At 45.4% G+C, this 25,622-nt stretch overlaps 1 protein-coding gene across 2 annotated transcripts in view; it reads right to left on the bottom strand.

Moving 5' to 3' along the window:
* The window catches only part of CUEDC1 (CUE domain containing 1), a 71,268-nt gene extending 58,480 nt beyond the window's left edge, over nucleotides 1–12,788 (bottom strand). For both annotated transcript variants that reach the window (XM_069971498.1, XM_069971500.1), the window contains exon 1: nucleotides 12,613–12,788. The gene's annotated coding sequence lies outside the window, so the exon portion shown is untranslated. The remainder of the gene's footprint in view (nucleotides 1–12,612) is intronic.
* Nucleotides 12,789–25,622: the final 12,834 nt, after the last annotated feature.

The following is a 25,622-nucleotide window of genomic DNA, read 5'->3' as shown; positions in this document are numbered from 1 at the left end:
TGGATAACCCCTTTAAGAACATTGCCCATTGCAGATTGCAAACCATGACAAATAGAAACATTCTTCTAAACTCTAGATATTCTGGGCTAAAATAAAAGTTCACAGATTTTTATTATCTATTTTACTGGAAGTGCAAACCTTGTGAAACAAAGTCAATTTAGATTCATGTTAACTTTTCTGAATAGATGGAAGTAATGCAACTTATTTTTTCCTAGAATAGTGTCACCAATGATACCCCCTTACAATTAAAGTGGAACCATCATTTCTAAAAACCTCAGACATATTATAGTGACATGTCAGAGGTTCGTATTAGTGGGGTCCGGATACTGAGACCCCTGCCGATCGCTAGAATGAAGGAGCAGAAGTAGACTGCAGTTATAGCTGCTGAGCGTTTCTGCCCCTTCATTCTAGCGATCAGTAGGGGTCTCAGCACCTGGAACCCCACCGATACACACTTCTGACATGTCGCTATCACGTATCACAAGTTTTTACAAATGATAGTTACACTTTATACATGCTTCTAATCTTCACTGCCAAGCCTAATAATAGATTTCAGCAGACTAACAAACAGCATATGTGGAATTCAGGATCCTTGACGTGGTGTACTACACTGAAAGGTACCAGATAATCTGCTAGGAAATTCTAGAATTGCTTCTTAGTTTCTTACTGTAACATATAGAAATCACTTGTATACACTGTATTTAGTCTGAACCCATACTTTATGACCCAATAAGACAGTAGAAGAAAGAAAGGGTTAAAACCAAAACTATGATAGTGTTGTAGGCAAGGTTACAAATATTTTATTATAGTTATTATTGTATTAAGTTATACAGTGGCTTGCAAAAGTATTCAACCCCTTTGGTTTTCAACCTATTTTGTTACATTACAACCTCTTTACATTATTTTTTTGGCTATGTTCACACAACATCTTTATTTGGCTGTTTTGCAGTGGGGTTTTTTCAACATCCATCATTTTGGAGCCAAAATGGGTCCGTTTAAGCAAATGACTAATGTAATTTGCATAAAATGGACACATTATGGCGCCAAAATTATGGCAGTCGAAAAAAAAAGGAAAAAAAAAAAACAGCCAGAAATGGCCAAAAAAACATACGTTGTGTGAACATGGCCTTAATCTGCATTGTGTGTGATGCACCTGCACAAAATAGTGTAAGTTGTTGAAGTAAAAAAAAGAAAATAAAGAATTATTCTTACCATTAATTTACTTTCCATGAATCCAACATGACTGGATTGGAGGATGCTTCCGTTCATCTTGGAAGGGCCAGGATATGGATAAGTTCCCCCAGTGGATAAATTCTCCCTGTAATTTCTAATTATTTTATAGGGTGGGATATAAGGTGGTGCGGTCATGAAGGATCCATGAAAAGCGAATTAATTCTTTATTTCCACAGTATCCACTTTTATGATAGCATCATGACTGGAGACCTACCAAATTAGGAGTTTCAAGGAGGGATGAGCATTTGTAGGACTTCTCGGCCAAAGCCACAGTCCTGGTTTGCCTATAACATCCAACTGGGGATGCTTGACAAAGGTCTAGATAGTTGGCCATGTGGCGGCCTTACAAATTTGGTGTCTGCACTTTTAGCCTAGGAGGAGGAGACCCTGTGAGTGGAACAAGCTCCATACAGGATGGAACTGGTTTCTTCTGCACCGAGTAGGATTCAGATATGGCTAATTTTATCCATTTTATTCTAATATTTAGAAAAAGGGAATTTTTTTATTCATTCATTCAGACCCTTGTCCAGACTCTCCTGTAGAAAATCTAGTATTGGGCTTTAACATTGTTGGAACCTGAATATTTTCTGTAGATGAAGAAAGTAGAGCTTTTCCTACTGAGAAGAAGAGTAGCAATGACCCTGAGGGGCCCTTTCTAACTAAAATCTCCCTCTCAAGAGCCAAGCTAATAGTTTTAGTCTTTCCACCTCTGGATAGACCACTGGGCTGTGGAGTAGGAGAACTCTCTTTGCTGAGAGGAATATTGGGCCTTCTATTGATAGTACTTTCTGGAAACCAATTCCTCTTGGCCCAAAGAGGAGCAATGAAGATGACTGATGTTCGGCTCCCTCAGATTTTTCTGAGGACGAGAGGAATGAGAGGAAAGGCATTGGCTAACTTCGTGGACCACAGAATAGATAGGTCATCTAGACTCCACAGGTTGTCTCTTCTGCTAAGGGAGCAAAAGTAATTCACCTTTTTTTTTATATTATGCTTTTATTAACTTTTCAATAAAATGAGGAAGGGAGTTACAGAAAGGGGAGGGAGAAGCTTAAAAGGACAACTCCGGCGGGACCCCCCCCAAAAAAAAAAAAAAAAACACAGACACACAGACACCATACTCACCATCCATCCGGTGACGATCGCCACTCCATTCGCCCGCCGCCCGCCTCACCGTCACCGCCATCCAGCGATGTCTCTGACTTCCAGGTCCTGGGGATAGAAAAGGCTACCAGTGCGCTTGCGCACCGGCAGCCTTTTCATTGGCTGGAGCGCATCACATGGCTTCCACCAACCTCAGCCAATCAGGGCTGAGCAAGCTGGAAGCCATGTGATGCGCTCCAGCCAATGAAAAGGCTGCTGGTGCGCATGTGCACCAGCAGCCTTTTCCGTCCCATTCACTCTCTATGAAGACGCCGAGGAGGAAGAAGACCCGGACCGCCCCCCGGCTCTGACGTCGTCGTCACCAGATGCCGCCCGGGAGAAGAGGACAGTGACGATCGTAATAGGTGATGTATACATTCTTTAACTTCTGGGGGGGAGGGGGTCTGAAAGTGGGGGAAGGGGGCCAGACCGGGTATTTAGCCATATTACAAAGTTATATAACTTTGTAATGTGTGTTAAATAAGCTAAAAAAAATTTTTCGTGGGAGTTGTCCTTTAAGAGTAGTAGCAATCGGTAAAGATACATTAGCCATGTAAACATATGACATTTACATTCCATGTTATCATACAAATTAGGAACACAGATTACTACGTTCTATTTGAATCATTTGAGTATCACAATACCTGAACAAAAGGGGGGGGGGGAAGAGATTCACATCATGGGAACATAACGGTCAGACCAAGCTACTTCCTGCTCCAAGTACCAGGTAGTAGTATGAAAGCATTGTTTCAATTTGTTCCTGATATGAAGGGGAAGAATAGGGATGAATCTTTCCCAGGTGCGGAAGAACTTCAGCAACCTCTTTTCTTTAAAAAGGGAGGATTCTATCCAGTCCATACGGAAGAGGTATACAATTTTCTCCAAAAAGAGTCGCATGGTGGGCGGAGCAGTTGATATCCAGCAGTGTAAAATGGTTTTGCAAGCTGCTGACGATACATAGGTAATTCACCTTTCTATTTGTGCATGAGGCAAAAAAAATCTATCATGGGGGCACCCCATCTCTCCGCTAGAGACTGAAATACTTCCCAAATTAGAGACCATTAGCACGACAGGAAGTCTTGTTCTCCACCCCTCTTAAGTGAACTGCTGTTATAGGGAGGACTGTGTATTCGGCTCAAGAGAAAATGCTTCTTGCTACTCTCTGCAGATGGTAATATCTTGTGCCTCCCTGGTGATGACGATAGGCCACAGTAGTCATGTTGTCTGATCCTGACATTGAGCTTCCCAACCTGACCTGCTGCATCTACCGTCACTGTAACTACAGGTTCCTGAATCCAAATAACCTACCCTTTTAAAGTCTTGGGACAGAGCCACCAAAATACAGAGTCCTTTACCTTCTAGGAAGCCAAGATCTTTTTGTCAAGGGGGAGAGGATTTCTGTCTCAAATCATTGAACACATCTAGCACTAGATTTAGGTGAACTGAAAGGATCTGTTCCAATTTTGCAACTTTGTCCAGGTAAGAAAAAAATAATGATTCCCTTGGACTGGAGGAAAGTCACCACTTCCACTACCATTTTTTTTTTATATCCCAAACAGTAGGCAGCAAAACTTAAACTCCCCACCACCTATATTACAGCAAAGCTGAAGTATTTTTGATAGAGGGGGTGTATCAAGATATGATAGTATGCATCCTCCAGGTCTATGGAGACCATGAAGGAGTCCTGCGGGATCAGTTGAACAATAATTTTTATTGCTTCCATTTTGAATCTGCAAAAAACTATTTGGTTTGTAGATTTATGATAGTTGTGAAACCGTATGGTGTTTTGATCAGAAACAGATTCCCAGCAGTTAACCCTGCTTCTTTTCTGGCAGGGGAACTGGCACATCTGCGCCCAAGGAGAAAAGCTCCTTCACCCCTTTAAGAATCAGACAATTGTGACGCACTGACCCCGGATCTGACAGGAGAAACCTGGCTGGAGGAAGGCTCTTGAACACAACCTGGTACTCTGACTCTACAATTTGTAGAGTTCAGAAATTTAAGGTTACATTTCTCAGAGAAGCCTTCCCTCGACCAGGAACCCATTATTGTTATAAAGTGCTAATCTGACTGGTATTGAGGATAAGGAGGAAGCCCCTATCTCTGTCACCTCCTTTAGAGAACTTCCACTTTCCAGTCTTTCCTCTTCCCTTGTAGTCCTTAAAGGGAAAAATAGGATTTACAAAAGGGTTGCTGTTGTTTTTTGCTCTTAGGTTCCTGGGGTAGCCCCTTATCAGCAGCCCTCTCAAAAATTGTGTGCAACTCAGGGCTGAACACATATTTCCCCTTAAGAGGGATAGAACACAGCTTATTCTTTGACATATTGTCACCAGACCAAAACTTTAAACATAAGGTTCTGAATTAACAGTGTTGCTGTTTTGGAGACGGATGTAATGGACTCGGCTGAGGCATCAGCTCAAAATCCCGTCACCGTCTTTAACAAAGGGAGAGAGGCTATAATTTGTTCCCCATGGGTTTTATATGCAAGGATAACCTCCAACTGGTTTAGCCATATTGACCTAGTCCTTGCCATAGAGATACGAGCGATATTTGTTTTAATGGTATTAACAGTGGCTTCCCAGATCTTTTTAAGTAAGCCATCTGCCTTCCTTTCTATTCTTAGCTGTGAGGAATCCTCAAAGGGAACAGATTAGAAATTAGAATTTACAGGAAACACTATGCTTTTTTAGCTCTAAGGGCCCTATTCCACCAGACGATTATCGTTCAGATTATCGTTAAATCGTTCGAATCTAAACGATTATCGTTCGGTTGAAATGCAGTTAACGATTAACGGCCGAACGAGAAATCTTTGATCGCTTTATAAGACCTAGACCTATTTTTATCGTTGCTCGTTCGCAAAACGTTCGCATTGAATAAGACATCGTTCGGTCGTTCGCAATAGATACGAACGCAACAGCGAATAAATAGCGAAGAAAAACGATCGCAATTACGATCATAAGTAACAATTATCGTTCCATGGAAATGAGTGAACGTTTTAAGGTCTTTCGCAATAGCGGTCGTTTGAGATTGTTAATCGTTAATGATTATGCAAACGATAATCGTCCAGTGGAATAGGGCCCTAAGCCTTCAAAACATCTTGTCCACTACAGACTTCTTCTGAGCCGTCTCCTCCAAATTCATTGTCTAACAAATTTAACAAGAAAGTCAATGTCTGCTGAGTCAAAGAAATAATTGTCACCAATTTCAGGTTCCTCCTCTGGTCTCTCTCTCCCTCCTCCTGCTCAGCGTCCGATGGCATATCAAGGACAGATGTTTTATCTGAGCTGGAGGATGAAGACGAGACCCATCTAGTTCTGCAAGGGGAAAGCTTAGAAGCTGCTATGTCTTCCTTAAAAATAGAGCAGATATCATCCATAAGGGAATTTTTCTTTTTTCTTAAGGTCTGGTTAATGGAAGATGGGTACAACTGTATCGTCAAACTACTGGGTTTGATCCATAGCTGCAATGGAGAAAAACACTGGACTCTCAACTTGACGGGCATCTCTGGCACGGAAGTTGGCCTTACACCATGTTCCAAGTACTTCCGGTGATGCCAGGAGAAATCTGCAGCCTACACTTGCAAATAAAGCCAACATCATCAGCACATCCCGACCCGGGCCAAGGAGTGCAGGGATCCCCAGGCGATCTCTGCCACAAGAAGGTGCTAGGCAGTAACATGGCACAAAAGTCTTAGGAGGAAGGAGGCCACCCAGCGAGACACACATCTTCCTCTTCAACTGAAAATTCCACAGGGACATAGGGACAGAAAACACTGGGGGTGTGCCCTGAGGAGGGGATTTTTAAACTTTGTGTCCTACAGAGATGAATGGAGCATTCTCTAATCATGGTGCAGTCAAACAGGAGCATGCTGTGGAAAATATATACTTTTTGGGGGGAAATAAAAAACTGAAAATCAGCATGTATATATGTATTAACTCCTTATGCTATTAAGTCCCTAAAAAGTTCTGGTGCAACTGATTTCCTTCAGAAGTCAAATGCTTAGGGAAATTAAAGGTATACTCAGGCAAAAAGCTTTTCCCCAGTAATTGAAACACATTACAAAGTTATATAACTATGTAATATGCTTCAATCACCTATCTGCCCCCTTCCCTATCTCCCCCCCCCCCTCAACCCCCCACCAGGAAGTGAACTCATTCTTACCTAATGACTGTTGACCCCAGGCTGCTCTGTGAAAGCCATTCTGTGACAATGACATCATCAAGAGGGAGGCAGGTCTAAGCCCTGTTAAGCCAACCTCCCTTTGTCAGATGACACAGGTTGCTAAGCTCTGATTGGCTGAACAAGATGTAAGCCATCTAACAGTTTTACAGAGTCAGTTAGACATCACAGGAGACAAAGTACATCATGGGAAAGCCCAAACCCACGAAGTAAAGAAAAAATGAAGCCACCAACTGGAGCTTCGGGGACCTGCAAACAGCGGAAAATTCAAACGGAGACAGACTCTGGAGGGATGATAAGTGTAAAAACTATGTTTATGACTCATTGATTGATTTATTTTTTAATCAGCGCCGGAGTACCCCTTTAACCCCTTCCCACATCAGTCAGTACATTTATGCCCTGATGCGGGAGGAGGGTTCAGAGAGGGGTCGCCGTGTGACAGAACCACCGCAATCCCGGGTGCTATCTGTAGTCCTGGACCACGGCTATTGGCAGGCACGGTCCGATCGCCCCACCCACTAATTATACATTTAAATGCAGCTGTCAAAACTGACAGCTGCATTTAAATGTATTGTTTCCCCCTATCCCTGGTGTCTAGTGGGAGGATCTACTCCCCTCCCCCTTCCTGCGATTCATCTGGTCTACTGCAGATGAGTAATACAGCAATGATCTGATCGATCATTGCTGTATTAAGTATAGTCTGGATGATATTAAGTAGTCTGGATGATAACATTTTGTTATATATAGTAGGGGCTGCAAAGAAAACAAAAAAGGCATACTCACCTAACACCCTACTTTAGGGGTCAGCCTCACCATGCCGATGTTCCTCATAAAAAAAAAATATTGCTGGCATGTAATTCGAAGCTGTGCTCCCCCTTTCATTCAAAGTCCTTTTTATATGCAGCACAATAGTTTTTTTTGTTGTTTTTTTTTTAAAAAAAAGGGGGGAAAAAAGGAAGGACGAAAGAAAGAAAAAGAAAGAAAGAAAAAAAAAAGGGGGGGGGAATAATTTTTTTGTTGTAAGGGCCAGGGTCATAGCTTTAGTTTGCTCTAGAGGTGGTGGTCTTTGTTTTTGCTATTGCTAGTTAGTGCATATAACTGGGACCATATTACACAGCTTGATCAATAATGTAAATGAAAGCCGATCTGAAAGATCGGCGCTCGTTTACTGAGCCTATTACACGGATGCACCATTGTGCAGCAAGGGTTGTATATATCTTGTTAGCCATGTCCGTGCAGCCCTTATAAAATAATAAAGTTCACACCTACCTGGCCATGCTCCCGATGCTTCTGCTTGCTCCCTGGTACCTTCCCGTCTTCTGCCCACTGAAAAGAGAGGCCACGGCCAGTGATAGGCTGTGCAGCCTGTCACTTCAGGCTCCACCCCCCCGCTGCAGACAGGAAGGTACAGGGGAGCGAGCAGAAGCATCAGGGAGTGTGGTCAGGTACGTGTGAACTCTATTCGTTTTTTTACACAATCTTCAGCCTGGCGGCCGATGATTTTAGGTCAGGGCGTAAAAAAAATGATCAAACAATGTTCGTTGTCATCAGTTGATCATTGTCTTTATTACACAGAATGATGATCTGCAGAATTGTCCTAATTCTGTGGATTATCGCTCCGTGTAGGGCCCTAACTGGGGCTGACATAAGGGAAAACAACCTCCTGACTGGTTGGAAAGCTGATGTGAATCTACTAGGGACCAGCATCTCCCGCAGACACCCGAGAGTGATGGAACTACAGCAGTGAGTGGAATGAGTAAGAGTGATGTGTCTGTCTCAGACATCCGGCTTCCCTCTCATCTAGCTGCAGGATTGAATTACCGTACATGCTGACAAGCTGGAAGTTTTAAGATGCTAAATGGTTCACAAGTGGTTAAACAGCAATGGAAACTTGCTGGAATAGAACCAATGTGAGTGTGTAAAGAGCTTCCAAGAAATTACAAACATAGAAGATGGTTGTCAGTAAAAGATAAACCGGTCCTTCTAGTCTGTCATTTATATATCATTTATATTATTTCCAGCAACTTAGTGAGATTGAGAGAGAGCAACAAATGTCGACTTCCCTCGTGTTGAGATGGGACCAATGAAGTGAAGTGATCTTTCAGATCGGCTTTCATTTACATTATTGATCAAGCTGTGTAATATGGTCCCAGTTATATGCACTAACTAGCAATAGCAAAAACAAAGACCACCACCTCTAGCGCAAACTAAAGCTATGACCCTGGCCCTTACAACAAAAAAATTATTCCCCCCCCCCCCCTTTTTTTTTTTTTTTTTCTTTCTTTCTTCCTTCCTTTTGTTTTTTAATTCCATGAACAACCACTCTTCTCTTAAGTATAAACAATAGAAAAAGGTAAAAAATATAAAAAAATATTATTTCAAAAAAGGTATGAAACAGAATATTGTTATATTTATATATAAAGAGAACTGCTGACGATGCAAAAGGTTCATTGCCTATAAGAGCGGCTTTCTAGAAAGACATAATCAGATTATCCTCATATAAGGAGCCAAACTCTGAGAATAGTGGATTAATTGTTAATGCAAATAAAATCTCAAGGAGAATTTCCCATTGGAATTATTCATTAGTGAGACTGTAGAGAAGCAGCTGATGGGTCTGTAAGGCCGTGTGTCCACGTTTGCGTTTTTTTTGTTATTTACATCTGGTCTGTAATGTGATAAGTCTGTTAAACTATATTCACACTGAGCAACAGGCGTGGAATTTCCAGTGAAATCCACGCTTACTTTAATGTATATTCCGTTTAAAATTCCGTGTGTAAAATATGTACAGAGCAATGTCCTGTTGTGTTCAATGGAATTTCTGCTTTGCTGTGAGCGCACGTGAGCGCACGTAATGTTCCACCTCAGATCCGCTTTCTGCCCAAAGGGCTCATGTACACTGAGCAAAAGAGGCGGATTTTCAAGCGGATTCTGCGCTAAATTCTGTTTGGAAATCCGCCTGTTTAAATTCAGCAAAGCACTTTTCCACTGTTTTCAATAAGCTTTGCGCTGTGCTTTTCACACAGCAGAATTTCTGTCTGTAAATTCCCGTTGCGAATCCGCTTTCCGCTCAAAGAAGTGACATACTACTTCTTTCGGCGGATTCCGCTAGAGGAATCCTATAGAAGTCAATAGGGCTTGAATTTTGCTTGAATTCTGCTCAAAGTCCACTCAAAGTCCGCTCCTCTTCTGCTTCTATTCTGCCAGAGGAGAATAGAAGAGGTATTTCAAGCAGAAATCTTTCCTCTTCAATTCCACGTCTTTTGCTCAGTGTGCATAAGCCCAAAGAATTAACATGTCAATTCTTTGGACGGATTCTGCTAGAGAAATGTCATAGAAGTCAATGGAGCTTGGAATTTCTGCATTCCGCCTGTATGCTGCGAAATATGCGCAGAACTTCATAACGAATTTCCTCTGCAACATTGTCTAAGTCTTCTCCCACATTCTGCGCGGAACTGACATGGAATTCCACGCTTGTTGTTCAGTGTGCACCCTCGGGTGGAATCCGTGCTTAATTTTCCACCACCAATTCCACTTGAAATTCCGCGGGACAGGGCGTGGCGCGATCCGGGACCCCTTTAAAACTTATTATGATTAAAAGTTATTTTTAAGGGTCCATTTACACAGAAAGATTATCTGACAGATTATCTGCCAAAAGATTTGAAGCCAAAGCCAGGAATGGATTTGAAAAGAGGAGAAAGCTCAGGTTTTCCTTTATAACCTGTTCTCTGTTTATAGTCTGTTCCTGGCTTTGGCTTCAAATCTTTGGCAGATAATCTGTCAGATAATCTTTCTGTGTAAATGGACCCTAACATATGCCGATATATACATAACATTTTGGTCTAGAATAAGGGCCTGTTCACACTATGGATTCGACGCTAAGACTCCGCCGCAAACTGCGCGCTGAATCCCTCCTGCTATGTCTCTGAATGTGAGGGCTCCACAGTGGAATCTCTGCGTCAAATCAGTCATGTGAACAGCACTTAGGAATTGTTAAAATGGGCCTGTCAGAAATCTGACATGGGACTGCAATAGTGAGGCCTCAGAAGTCCCAGCAGCCAATTCCCCGCTCCCCTGCCGATCACGACTTTCAAGATGTCACCATTAAACGTCACATGTATTCCCGAATTGTTCAATCTCCCCGTTTTCAGCACGGCCCTGCTCTCACTTCCTGGTTCGGTGGGGGGGGGACACAGTTGTGAACGAGCTTCATCTGACAGAACAAATGTCACCAGGGACAATCTAAGTCCTACAGATGTGGGATGTCCTCTTATAGCGAAGGTCGGGACATGACAGCGAGACAGAGGGGCCAAAGTTTGAGAGAAGACAATTTTGCTAATGACCTCATGACCTCCATCAATTAGCCAGGGCCAAGGGGGCCACAAAAAGCCTCTCTCTCTTTCTCTGGAGGACCCACCCTGACTGTCCAATGGTTCATGCTTTATTTTCCCTTTGGCAGAATTACAGGGAATTAACCAATTACTGCTGATTTCCCACCAGGCAGATTACTGCTGATAACTTTGCTTCCTATCTATAGATTGTCCGACTGTACACTATCACACTGTGAGGACACTGGCACTGTACACTATTACACTGTGAGGACACTAGCACTGTACACCATCACACTGTGAGGACACTGGCACTGTACACTATTACACTGTGAGGACACTGGCACTGTACACCATCACACTGTGAGGACACTGGCACTGTACACTATTACACTGTGAGGACACTGGCACTGTACACTATTACACTGTGAGGACACTGGCACTGTACACTATTACACTGTGAGGACACTAGCACTGTACACCATCACACTGTGAGGACACTGGCACTGTACACTATTACACTGTGAGGACACTGGCACTGTACACCATCACACTGTGAGGACACTGGCACTGTACACTATTACACTGTGAGGACACTGGCACTGTACACTATTACACTGTGAGGACACTGGCACTGTACACTATTACACTGTGAGGACACTGGCACTGTACACTATTACACTGTGAGGACACTAGCACTGTACACTATTACACTGTGAGGACACTAGCACTGTACACCATCACACTGTGAGGACACTAGCACTGTACACTATTACACTGTGAGGACACTAGCACTGTACACCATCACACTGTGAGGACACTAGCACTGTACACCATCACACTGTGAGGACACTAGCACTGTACACCATCACACTGTGAGGACACTAGCACTGTACACTATTACACTGTGAGGACACTAGCACTGTACACCATCACACTGTGAGGACACTAGCACTGTACACTATTACACTGTGAGGACACTAGCACTGTACACTATTACACTGTGAGGACACTAGCACTGTACACTATTACACTGTGAGGACACTAGCACTGTACACTATTACACTGTGAGGACACTGGCACTGTACACTATTACACTGTGAGGACACTAGCACTGTACACTATTACACTGTGAGGACACTAGCACTGTACACTATTACACTGTGAGGACACTAGCACTGTACACTATTACACTGTGAGGACACTGGCACTGTACACTATTACACTGTGAGGACACTAGCACTGTACACTATTACACTGTGAGGACACTGGCACTGTACACTATTACACTGTGAGGACACTGGCACTGTACACTATTACACTGTGAGGACACTGGCACTGTATGAGAGCTGATGAGTCCGGAGTCTACACTCACTTCCCATCTCATGTACTTGTAGATTCTCGGGTACAATGATGGAACACAGACAAGTTTCCCAAGAAGCCGCCTGATCCGCCCGGACTCTCCCGCACACAGCGGCAGCCCGGGGACTCTCCCGCACACAGCGGCAGCCCGGGGACTCTCCCGCACACAGCGGCAGCCCGGGGACTCTCCCGCACACAGCGGCAGCCCGGGGACTCGGCGCCTCCGGCCCGGATCCAGCAGGGAAGGGAGAAGGAGCCGAGAGGCCTCTCTGTGGAGGAGAAGCACCGGCCATTGATGCCGCTCTCTCCGCCGCTTCTCATCCTTCCCTCTCTATGACTCCCAGGAAAACAGACAAACGGATGTACCCACCGGATCTTGGCAAGGACGCCCGGCCGTCAGCTGCTACCAGAAGGCACCGTGCCCCAGCGCCGAGGGAAGCCGCCTGTAATCCAGCCCAGTGTGGACGCGTCCTGACCTCACTCTTACAGCACAACAATTGAGCAGGGGTATCCTAGATGTGGCAGCAGCCTATCTCCTCCACTGAACAAGCTGCGAGTCAGGCGGCGGCGCCCTAGCGGCGGGAGCGGGAACTGCAGGCTGAGAGCCTGTGAGCTGTTCACTAAGTGAGGGTGGAGGAGGAGGGAGACCGGGGGAGATCTTGTGTAGACACAATCACCGCTCACCAACAAAAAACACCATCACTGCTCACCCACAAAAGACACCATCACTGCTCAACCACAAAAGACACAATCACTGCTCAACCACAAAAGACACCATCACCGCTCACCCACAAAAGACACAATCACTGCTCAACCACAAGACACAATCACTGCTTACCAACAAAAGACACCATCACTGCTAAACCACAAAAGACACCATCACTGCTCACCCACAAAAGACATCATCAATGCTCACCTCCAAAAGACACACTCACTGCTCACCCACAGGACACAATCACTGCTTAACCACGAAAGACACCATCACCGCTCACCCACAAAAGACACCATCACTGCTCAACCACAAAAGACACCATCACTGCTCAACCACAAAAGACACAATCACTGCTCACCCACAAAAGACACAATCACTGCTCACCCACAAGACACAATCACTGCTCACCCACAAGACACAATCACTGCTTACCAACAAAAGACACCATCACCGCTCACCTCCAAAAGACACACTCACTGTTTAACCACGAAAGACACCATTACTGCTTAACCACGAAAGACACCATCACCGCTCACCCACAAAAGACACCATCACTGCTCAACCACAAAAGACACAATCACTGCTCACCCACAAGACACAATCACCGCTCACCCACAAAAGACACAATCACCGCTCACCCACAAAAGACACAATCACCGCTCACCCACAAGACACAATCACTGCTTACCAACAAAAGACACAATAACTGCTCAAGCACAAAAGACACCATCACTGCTCACGCACAAAAGACACCATCACTGCTTACCCCCAAAAGAAACAATCCTTGCCCACCCCTAAAAGACACCATCACCGCTCAACCACAAAAGACACAATCACTGCTCACCCACAAGACACAATCACCGCTCACCCACAAAAGACACAATCACCGCTCACCCACAAGACACAATCACTGCTTACCAACAAAAGACACAATAACTGCTCAAGCACAAAAGACACCATCACTGCTCACGCACAAAAGACACCATCACTGCTTACCCCCAAAAGAAACAATCCTTGCCCACCCCTAAAAGACACCATCACCGCTCACCCACAAAAGACACCATCACCGCTCACCCACAAAAGACACCATCACCACTCACCCACAAGACACCATCACTGCTCATCCCCCCAAAAGACACCATCACTGTCCACCCACAAAAGACACCATCACTGCTCACCCACAAAAGACACAATCACCGCTCACCAACAAAAAACACCATCACTGCTCAACCAAAAAGGACATCACTGCTCACCCCCAAAAGACACCATCACCACTCACCCACAAAAGACACCATCACTGCTAATCCCCCCAAAAGACACCATCACTGCCCACCTCCAAAAGACACCATCGCTGCTCACCCACAAAAGACACCATCGCCGCTCACCAACAAAAGACACCATCACTGCTCACCCACAAAATACACTTTTATTACCATTATGAAGCCAAAAATAAGCCTAAATGCAGCACATATATTCAGCATGTTGGAAGGATCTATCTCTGGCATCCGCCATCAAATCAGAACAAACTATAGTTGTTGTACATAAAACATGCATATACTTAGCTCCCAAGCGACTCCTATAGGAGATGCGGTGCCAGTCTTGTCATTGTTTTTTGATACTTTTCCACACCATCGGTCAGGTGACATTTGAGGTATGCGGATACCTGAGAGACCTTATATCCCCAGTGGACCATTATGAAGCCAGAGAAGTGTAGATTAGTAATGTCTCTAAATTTATTCCTTTATTTCCAACATAAATAGACTTTTACTAATAACACAATGGGGAAAAACTTGTGGTTTTTCTGCTTCAAAAAACATGTGGTGTGCATTTTAACTTCCTGTCCCCATTGACTTCAATAGGAGAGGAAAACTTGCATGAACAAAAGAGTGGCATGCCTTTTCTTTCCACACAGTTACACTCTGAAGCCTCCATTAAAATGAGTGGGAGCTTTAGGGCTGAACCCCAGTGTTGACCTCTGCTCAAATAAACATGGATTTGTTTTTTGCCTTTGTGTGAACATACCCTCCCTTAAACAGGCTGCCCTGTCCCCTCAGCAGCATTGACTCATTATCTACAGGAGACAAGTATATGATACAGGCCGGGACTGACAATCAGCTGGTCTGAGCAGCATCCTAGTGGGACGTTTTGATTGTGAATCACTGGGCTCTCCAACCAGTTTCAACCCCATTTTACTATTGGTTAAAAATTACCCAGCGTTCCAACTACATAACATAAAAGTCATTGTAGACTGCTCCTTAGGCTGTTAGGTGCAAAATTCATCAGGCCCTTCAAACTTAAATGGGTTATTCAGACTTAGAAAAACACGTCTACTCAGTTCCCCTAAAGTGAATAGAGCTAAGTTGTAGAAGAATACACAGAGGACGGATGAGGCTCTGTTTTTTGGTAAAAGCAGCCATTGTTTTAAAGTCTAGATAACCAACTTAAAGTGACTCTGTACCCACAATCTGACACCCCCCCCCCCCCCCAAACCACATGTACCTTCAGATAGCTGCTTTTAATCCAACATCTGTCCTGCGGTCCATTTGGCAGGTAATGCAGTTATTGTCCTAAAAAACAACTTTTAAACTTGCAGCCCTGTGTCAAATTGGCATAGCCTAGAGTACCCATGTCCTAGGATTGCAACACCCCTCAGTCCCTCCTCTCCTCCCTCTTCATCATTAGGAATGCCCTTAGAACAATTTCTCCTAGTCATCACCTGTGTGAACACTGCACAGGAGCTAGATCGTTAAGGCACCTGTGCAGTGTTCAGACAGGTGAGGAATAGGAAAAATCCTGCCCGGGGGCATTCCTAGTCATGAGGAAGGACGGAGGGGTGTTGCAATCCTAGGGCATACACACTCTAGGCCATGCCAATGTGACACAGGACTGCAAGTTTAAAAGTTGTTTTATAGGACAATAACTGCATCATTTGCCAAACAGATCCCAGGACAGATCTTGGGTAAAAAGCAGCTATCCGTAGGTACAAGCGGTCTGTGGAGGCAGATTGTTGGTACAGAGTCGCTTTAAAGGTCAGGAATATCTCCTCTTTTGTCAGGTGAAGGTCCGAGCTGAACATCGGTAGTAAACGTGTTTTGTTACTTTTCACAAACGTTGTTGAACTATTTACATACAGAATTGATGCTTATTGGTGGGAAATCTGGCATTTTTTCTCTCACTGGCCCTTTGAAATAAAGTACAAAGGGGGTGACTGCCCCCAGTAGTATATAGCTGCCGCGGCGGCATCCCGTGCTCCGGGCCGCCGCCGCGACCTCCCCCTGCCCCATGCAGCCGCCGGGTCCATGTGCAGGGACCCGGCGCTGCTACTAGTTCGGCCCCGGGGGGCGCCTTACCTCGCCCCGCTCCTGTCCGTCGCTGTGCCGGCTGGCATGTGCGCCGCCGCCTCCTAGGGCGCGCGCGCCCCGGCTGTCTCAGTTACAGGGGCAGTCCGCCCCTAATTGGTTGCTGCACACTCAGGGTACTATTACACCAACAGATCTGACGAAAGATTATCTGCCAAAGATTTGAAGCCAAACCCAGGAACAAACAATAAACAGAGAACAGGAAGGAAAGACTGGATTTCTCCTCTTTTCAAATCCACTCCTGGGTTTGGCTTCAAATCTTTGGCAGATAATCTTTCGTCAGATCTGTTGGTGTAATAGTACCCTCAACTCTCCTATAAATTCCAGCCCTGCCCCACCTCAGGTGTTGGAGCCTCTACATGCTTCCCATAGCGTTTGGCCCAGCTCCCTGTTGTTCCTGACCTCAGTCCTTGTTCCCAGTTCCTGTCCACTGTCCCGGTCCCTAGCTCCTGTCCGCTGCCTAACCCGTTGTTTCCTGAGTACTGTCTGCCACCTGCGGTTACGCCTACAGACCTCTGCCTGCACTATCTTCTGCCTACTGCTCCTGCCACGCCTCGCCTGCTGTCACTAGCAACCAAGCCAGGGGTAGCGACCTGGGGGTCGCCTGCCGCAGCAGGTCCATCCCGTCTTGCGCTGGCTCTGGTGAAAACCAGCGGCCCCTTAGACTCCGCTCCCTGGTGAGGTTAGTGCCATCGCTAGTGATGGTTCAGTGGATCCACGACTCCAGGCGTTACAGTAGGCTCCAACCATGGATCCCGGCGAGGTGCCTGAAATCCGTGACGTAGCCCGAGTGGTCGCCCAACAGGCACAACAGATCCAGCAACAGTCGCAGCAGATTGAGCAACTGACCGCCGCCTTACAGCAGCATACTACAGCCCAGCGCTCTCCACCTCCTGCAGCCCCTTCGAGACTTAGACTGGCTCTCCCGAGTAAATACGGAGGCGATCCCAAGTTGTGCAGAGGATTCCTGACTTTTAAGTAGTCAGTTTTCCACTGAGCGCTCTAAAGTGGCTTTCATCATCAGCCTACTGGAGGGTAGAGCTCTGGCTTGGGCCACGCCTCTCTGGGACCGAGATGACCCTGCTGCTGCCAATCTCTAAACTTTCCTGGACGAGTTTCGCTCCGTCTTTGAGGAACCTGCCCGTGCGTCTTCGGCTGAGACAGCTCTCCTCAATCTCTCTCAAGGAAGTTCCACCGTTGGCGACTATGCCATCCAATTCCGCACGCTGGCAGCAGAGCTAGACTGGAATGAGGCTGCTCTAGTAGCCACCTTCAAGAAGGGCCTGTCCAGTCGGGTGAGAGACGTGCTTTCCGCCCGAGACCTACCTACCTCCCTGAACGAACTCATCCTACTGGCCACCAGGGTCGATACTCGTTTTTCTGAGAGAGAGGAGGAGGTCCGGCATGAACGGCGACTAAGCCTGTCCCGTCGCCATCACCAGCTGGCGCCGGTCTTCCAGAATCCTGATGTTCCGCTGTCCCAGCCGACTCCTGAGGTTCCTATGCAGGTGGAATGAGCTCAACTGATGCCTGATGAGAGAATTCGTCGTCTGGAGCTGAATCTCTGCCTCTACTGCGGTGGCCCGGATCACTTTTGGCTGAGATGTCCCCAACATCCTCAAGCGTCCGGGAAACGCCAGCACCTAGGTCCGGTGGGAGAGGCCTCCCTAAGTGTGAATGCCACCTCTCCAAGGTTGTCTATGCCAGTCTCCATCCAGACACCCACGGGACAAAATCACCAGACTACTGCCTTTCTCGATTCTGGGTCAGCAGGCAGTTTTATTGCAGCAACATTGGTCCAAAGATGGCGGCTACCCGTGACCCAACTTGCCAGACCCCTGACTATCTCCTCGGTCACGGGCGAGATTCTTACCAACCATGTGCACTACCAGACTGCACCTCTAGTCCTCCAGGTGGGCACTTTTCATCAGAAAAAGATCTCCTTCTACATCCTGCCCCATTCTTCTTCCGCCATCCTCCTGGGACTCCCTTGGCTGCAATTACATGCCCCTAAGCTGGACTGGAGAACCGGGGAGATTCTCAGTTGGGATCAGGACTGTTCCAACCGGTGTCTGAAGTCACCCCAGCCCAAATACTCTATGTCGTCACCTGACCCCGCCAAGTCTCTATCCGGCCTACCGGCAGAATACCAAGACTTGGCTGATGCCTTCTCTGCCAAGGAGGCGAACTCTCTACCACCTCACCGGGGGTACGATTGTCCCATAGACCTCCTTCCTGGAACTTCTCCTCCACGAGGTCGGGTGTACCCTCTCTCCGTACCCGAGACTGAGGCCATGTACTCCTACATCCGGGAGAGCTTACAGAAGGGTTTCATCCGCAAATCCACATCCCCTCGCCACATTATACCTCCCGATCGCCTAGTGCCAGTCGCCACCTCTACTCTTTAGAGAATGCCTCCCGGAAAGACCTATGTGCGCCCTGCACTTCGAAGATGAATTTTGAAGTGGGGTCATTCCTCTTTTGTGGCCGGACATCCGGGTGCTCAAAAGATCGGGCAATTGATCTGTCGCCACTACTGGTGGCCCAATCTCCTCCAGGATGCCAAGGACTTTGTGGCTTCCTGTGCCGTTTGTGCCAAAAACAAGTCACCCCGTCAAAGACCTGCCGGTCTACTTCAGCCATTGCCAGTTCCAGCCCGTCCCTGGCGCCACATAGGGATGGACTTCATCACTGATTTGCCTCCATCTGCAGGCAAGAAAGAGGGGGAGGCCAAAGGGGGGGGTACTGTCAAGGGCGCGGCGGCATCCCGTGCTCTGGGCCGCCGCGACCTCCCCCTGCCCGATGCAGCCGCCGGGGTCCATGTGCAGGGACCCGGCGCTGCTACTAGTTCGGCCCGGGGGGCGCCTTACCTCGCCCCGCTCCTGTCCGTCACTGTGCCGGGGGGACGCGCGCGCTGGCTGTCTTAGAGTTAAAGGGGCAGTCCGCCCCTAATTGGTTGCTGCACACACACTCTCCTATAAATTCCAGCCCTGCTCCACCTCAGGTGTCGGAGCCTCTACATGCTTCCCATAGCGTTTGGCCCAGCTCCCTGTTGTTCCTGACCTCAGTCCTTGTTCCCAGTTCCTGTCCACTGTCCCGGTCCCTAGCTCCTGTCCGCTGCTTAACCCAATGTTTCCTGAGTACTGTCTGCCACCTGCGGTTACGCCTACAGACCTCTGCCTGCACTATCTTCTGCCTACTGCTCCTGCCACGCCTCGCCTGCTGTCACTAGCAACCAAGCCAGGGGTAGCGACCTGGGGGTCGCCTGCCGCAGCAAGTCCATCCCGCCTTGCGGCGGGCTCTGGTGAAAATCAGCGGCCCCTTAGACTCCGCTCCCTGGTGAGGTGAGTGCCATCGCTAGTGACGGTTCAGTGGATCCACGACTCCAGGCGTTACAATAGCCCCCCTTGTTGCTCCCCCTTTAGTATATAGACCCCTGTGCACTCCCATAGTATATATCCCCCTGTGCTCTCCCCCAGTAGTATATAGCCCCCATGTGCGCTCCCCCAGTAGTATATAGCTGCTGTGCTGGTAAAAGTAATAAATCGCCCGTGCTGAACTGCTAGTGTTTACCTAGCCATGCTTACCTGCCCGTGCATGGGTAGGTACATATTGTACATTTACAATATGTCTACTTTATGTGTGCATTATATTTGCAGCGCCCTTTTACACTTTTAGGACATTAGAGAGTGCTTCGAAGTTTTGTGGCAAATTGTCATGAAAATTTCCTAAATAGATTTTTTGGGGGCCATTTAATTAAAGTGCATTTAATAGACCTGTCACCCATTAATTTTAAAAACAGAACCTCTCAAGGAACACTAATATATATCAGCTAATGCAATTCCCAATCTGAAATCTTGATTATTAATGTACATGCTTACCACAAGATGTTGGTTTTGTGTGTCTCGTTTTGGAATCTGAATAAATTATGAAAATGTGCTCTTATAATATGAATTAAAAATAGTTGTTTTTTTATAATAAAGTGTTTTGAAATATTAAACATTGTTATTCTTGCTGGGCACTACTAATGCTCATTGGGTGTGATTGTAGCAGAGCGTCTGGTTGGCATTGGCCACATGACGCTACATTCTTCTACAGCGCTTTGGTTTGGACACTGACTGAACGCATGAGGGGCCACTGTCCGCCTTACTGGAGAGGGAATGGCGCATCATCGCTCTCCAAGGGTATGTGCACACAGAATCCCAGAGGATCACCTGCCTCAGATTTTGCAGCTCACTCGCAGATGCGCGCATCTCCACTGGTCCCACAGATTTTATTCTATGGTTTGCCAGATTTCGCCGTCTGCCCAAAGGCGGACGGCGGGATCTGGCAAACCATAGAATGAAGCCTATGGGACCTGCGGGGATGCGCGTGTCTGCAAACAAGCTGTGGAATTCCCGCTGGGGTTCCGTAGTCTGGACATACCCTCCCCCCAACCCTTGCTGGAGAGTCAATGGCACCTCATTGTTCTCCCCCCGGCCTGGTGAGGGCAGGCCACAGTGCCCTCTAGAGTCTAAACAACTAGATGTCAAGTCCTCCTCTATTGGCCCACATATCTGAATCTCTTAGCGTGTTATGCCGTTGCCCAACCCCATGGTGTCAGTATTTGTTACAATCTGACACAGGATACACCAAGGCCTACATATAGTAGTCAACATAAAACATCTTCATCTGTCCTTTATACATTCCTCTGTATGAAGATCATGTCTTTCCAGCTCTTCCTTCCTTTCTCTCTCTCTCTCTCAAGTAATAGTCGGAGACCCATGACGTCTTCGCAGTTTCCATGACAATGGCCTGAATGCAGGAACAAAGCTTCATTCATGTCACGGTGCTGAACACCGCGCTCATTCACCTTGATCAGTCTGTATTTGTGACCGTGAGCAGATCATTTCCAGAAGAGTCATCTAATACAGTGCCTGCTGGAAACCATGTCACTGCGACCAGTCATTAACCAAACATCCCAACTTTGAGAAAATGGAAAGAGAGAAAACTGCTGCAATAATTAAACCTCTCCCATCAGCGGACAAGTGCTGAGCACGATGATCACATGGAGAAATGCACATTCTGAACAGATCTGCACCAGAGGCCAGTGACACAGGTCATCCCACCAGATCCAGGGCTGTAAGGCACTTACCATAATGTGTTACCAACCTCTTGTCACACTGATTCACAATATCTGCTGTACATGAACAACCAGCACCACATCAGTCAGGAATAATCCAGGAATGGTTAAAAAAAAAAAAAATCACTAAGAGACTTGTACATTACGTCCATTAACATCCCTGAGAATACACCTTTCCATCACTAGAGATTAGCAGTGACATCATTAAGAATACAGAATATCCATTCACTAAGCAGTTCAATAAGGACTAAGAAAAATAAGAGTTTATAAAAATAGGAAACAGGAAGACGTACCCTATTGATTGACCACTCACTGTGGGCCGGTGCTGTGTTTTTTTTATATTGCATTATATATTGCACCCCACTTGTGGCCCATAAATGTAGGCCTTGTATCAGGTACCTGTTTATGGAAAGTTAAGTCCTTAGGGGTTTATTCTTGGACGTATTTGGCACTAAATCTTGGCTGGATTCCACTGCCTATTTTTGCCTTTAGGATGCAGCATGTTATTTATTTATTTATTCCTGCCTTCTAAGAGACAGAACTTTTAAATCCTGTTTAAGAGTCAAGCTGTATTTATTTTTTTTTTATAGCTGGGGGGAGAAATTTAGCAAATTTAGTTTAACGTGTTAACTTAATCCTGTCTACCGATACAAATACAGGGATAGTACATTTATATAGTTTTGTAGATTTTTTTTTATTTTACTACTGCACAAAATAAAAATGGGGGTATCCCAAAACTACAACTTTTTTACCCATTCACATAATAGGTTGGGGTGGGGTCCTGAGTGCCTGTTTGATTGGAGCAGTATGATTGAAGTTTATGTGCACAGTCACTCCTTTCTAAGGGCCCTGTTACACGGAGGGGTAATCGGCCAATTTCCACTCCGTGTAATAGAGAGAGCGATCAGCCAATGAAACTATCATCGGCTGATCGTTTCTTTAGGTCCAGACCTAAAATCATTGGGCATGCATCGCTACTTGTAATAGCTACGCGTAATAGCGATGCGCGGTCAGCGGCTTATGATTGTAGTATAAAATAATAAAGTATTACCATGTTCCCCAGTGTCTGCAGCCCTGCCTTCTGTTTCGGTCTCTGCACTGACAGGCCACCGCTGATTAGCCAATCACTGGCTGAGACAGGCCATGGCCAGTGACTTGCTGAGCAGTCGCAGCCGGTCATTGCAGAGACTAGAAGAGAAGGCAGAGCTTCAGACACCGGGGAACGTGGTAAGGAGAGTTAATACATTATTATTTTACACTAAAGGCAAGGGCTACACAGACATCGCTAATGATGTCAGTGCAGCCCTTGCTGCCCAATAGTCGGCCCGTGTAATTGCTCAGTAAAGATCGGCGCTCGTTTACAGTTTATGATCAGACTGTCTAATAGGACCCTAACTCTAGAGGGTCTGAAAAATATAGTGGGTAAGATAGTCCCCACGATCTTCAGCAGTCCCACAGTGTGAATGAAGCCACAATACTACTGCTACATTCACAAAGGGGCACTCCAAATGTCATAATCAGGAACGGTCAGTGGTCAAACCCCTCACAAAGTATGTTTAACCCGCTCGGCATGCAATCTGTTCACTGCCAGAGGTTCAGGTATCCATCAAGTTGATCATAAAGTAATATGCACAACCCCAATTGTAAGGGAACATGGGTTGCATGCCGTACAGACACACTGTGGTCGCCTCCATGGATAGACAAATTCCCAGCAGAAAATGGATGGCATGCTGAGGGGGTCCAGTGTACTTTTAGTGACAGGTTCACTTTAAAATATTCCCGACATAGTTCAGTCGTCATAAGATAGATATTTCTTTTAATCATGGTGTTGGAAAGTTATACAGATTTGTAAATTACTTCTATATAAAAATCTCCAGTCTTCCAGCACTTCTCAGCGGCTGTATGTCCTGCAGGAAGTGGTGTATTGTTTCCAATCTGACACAGTGCTTTCTGCTGCCACTTCTGTCCAGGTCAGGAACGGTCCAGAGCAGCAGCAAATCCCCATAGAAAACCTCTCCTGCTCTGGACAGTTCCTGACATGAACAGAGGTGGCAGCAGGAAGCACTATGTCAGACTGGAAATACACCACTTCCTGCTGGACATACAGCAGCTGATAAGTACGGGAAGACTGGAGATTTTTAAATAGAAGTAATTAGCAAATTTGGAAAAGTTTCTAACACCAGTTGATTTAAAAAAACTCCCCAGAATACCTTTAAAATATTGTGTGCAGGCATAGGTGCTAATGGAAGTTCTCCGTGTAATGGAAATGTCCTAAGTATCTGAGTTCTTTGCACTAGCCTTATTAAAGGGGTTATCCAGCACTACAAAAACATGGCCACTTTCTTCCAGAGAAAGCTTCACTCCAGTTAAGGTGTGGTTTGCAATTAAAGAGAAACTCTTGTGCTGATAAAAAACAAACATAGTTTTTACATTTACCATCCCTCCCGAGTCGGTCTCCGTTTGAATTTCCCACTGTTTGCAGGTCCCTGAAGCTCCAGTTTGTGTCTATTTTTTCTTTACTTCCTGGTTTGCGCTTTCCCATGATGCACTTTGTCTCCTGTGATGTCTAACTGACTCTGTAAAACTGTTAGATGGCTTACAACTTGTTCAGCCAATCAGAGCTGAGCAACCCGAGTCATCTGACAAAGGGAGGCTGGCTTAAAAGGGTTTAGACCCACCTCCCTCTTAATGATGTCATTATCATAAAATGGCTTCCTGGGGTCAACAGTCATTAGGTAAGAATGAGTTTACTTCACTTCCTGAAGGGGTGTAAGGGGGAAAAGATAGAGAAGGGGGCAGATAGGTGATTGAAGCATATAAGAAAGTTATATAACTTTGTAATGTGTTTCAATTACTGGTGGAAAGCTTTTTGCTGGAGTACCCCTTTAAGCTCAATTCACTTCAATAGAACTAAGTTGCAAAACCAACACCCAAACTGGAGACAAGAGTCGTGTTGTCTCTGAAAGAAAGTGGCCATGTTTTTGTAGCGCTGGATAACCCCTTTAAGAATGGTGCTCGTGCACCAAACTAAGGCTCTTAGGATGTTTCAAAGGCAACCCTAAGTTCCAGTTTTAAAAAAACTAAGCAATGACAGGCATGCATTCTGGTTTTCGCTAAAAACACTGACTAAAATAAGGACCAAATACTGACAAAAAGAAATTAACCCAATTGTTAACCCAACCCCTGTTACATTAAAGACGACCAAAGAGTAAACTCTCTACATTTTGTTTATTGAGACAAACTAATTAAAAAGGCACAAACATGGGGCATGTGTTTACATGGACAATATAACAAACATATACATTAAAAGTGTAGGAATGTGGCCGCTTTCTGCTAAACAGAAAGAACCTAAGCTTTTGTATATACAAAAGATGTACAGTTTATGTCCTACAATACAAAAGATCAGTTATAAAATTTTTACACTGAATTCTTCTATTTCTTGTATATATCGAGCCCCTACACGGTCTGTAGTTTTTTTTCTTTTTAATCCAAAGTCTTCTCACAAGAGAAGCGTCCTTTTTTGTTTTTTTAAAGCATGCCATTTTTCTACTGCAATGGCTGAATTTATTTTTAGAATACTTGATCTACTTAATCCATCGATCCCATAATCTGCTAGCACAAAATAATTTATGGAGCAGAAAATAGGTTGTATAAATAAAAATTACTCTCAATCTGATAAAAAAGTAAATGTAGAGTTTTTTTTATGTTTTTTTTTTTAGTATCGCTAAACTGAATGGCTGAAACAGTCTGCAACACATTGCTTATAAAATGTGTCTGCTAGTATCTACAGCAATTTAAGAATTTAATGCATATCTATAATGAAAAAAAAAAAATGAGTTCACATGATGCTCTAAAAGCAGAAATCTTGGATTCTTTTGGTTTGCTACAGTACGGTAATGTTTTGGATGAGTCAAAAATAAAAATATAGCAATGAATGATGCGTACATAAGTATGTATGTAATCTGACCAAAAGCAAGTGCTATTGGGGACGGGCCGGAACAGGCAAAGTCCCGCTGTCGCTAAAAAGGATAATACTAGCAAGAACCAGGATCTTAATATAAAAACCGCTAACATATTTACACAGTGAACACAGATCTCTACAGCACACAATTAAGAAATGTTATAAAAAGGGAAGAGGGGGAAAAAAAAGAACAAAAAAACAAAACAAAACAAAAACCACACATATA

Source organism: Dendropsophus ebraccatus, chromosome 5 (genome assembly GCF_027789765.1).
Source record: "Dendropsophus ebraccatus isolate aDenEbr1 chromosome 5, aDenEbr1.pat, whole genome shotgun sequence".
In the NCBI taxonomy this organism is placed as follows: Eukaryota; Metazoa; Chordata; class Amphibia; order Anura; family Hylidae; genus Dendropsophus; species Dendropsophus ebraccatus.
The sequence above is the reverse complement of the archived record's forward strand: the minus strand, read 5'-3'. Positions and strand labels throughout refer to the sequence as shown.